Source organism: Triticum dicoccoides, chromosome 6B, assembly GCF_002162155.2.
Source record: "Triticum dicoccoides isolate Atlit2015 ecotype Zavitan chromosome 6B, WEW_v2.0, whole genome shotgun sequence".
Classification (NCBI taxonomy): Eukaryota; Viridiplantae; Streptophyta; class Magnoliopsida; order Poales; family Poaceae; genus Triticum; species Triticum dicoccoides.
The window spans coordinates 254,409,091-254,409,581 of NC_041391.1; positions in this window are offsets into that span (position 1 = coordinate 254,409,091).

The following is a 491-nucleotide window of genomic DNA, read 5'->3' on the forward strand; positions in this document are numbered from 1 at the left end:
TGTAAGCCTCTCTACTTTGTTGCACATGCTATGTGGGTGAAATGATGATACCATGCCAACTTGGAACCTTTTCAGAGTTCATTTCAAATGCTTTTCAATTTCATGGTCTTATAGCTCAAAATAATCAGTAAATGCATGAAAAATAACAAATGAAGTCAGAAAGGGTTGTAAATTGATGATGTGGCTTTGAATGGTGCATTTTGAATGAAGAAAACAAGGGGGTTCAAATAAGTTCAAAAGAAATGAAATCCCTTTGTAACAGACGAGTTTCGGTATGAAACCCTGATACTTCGAAGGAGATTGTCTGTTTTGTACACGAAAGTCATCCAGTTTTTGCCGTAAGCCTCTCTACTTTGTTGCACATGCTATGTGGGTGAAATTATGATACCATGCCAACTTGGAACCTTATCAGAGTTCATTTCAAATGCTTTTCAACTTCATGGTCTTATAGCTCAAAATAATCAGTAAATGCGTGAAAAAAACAAATGAAG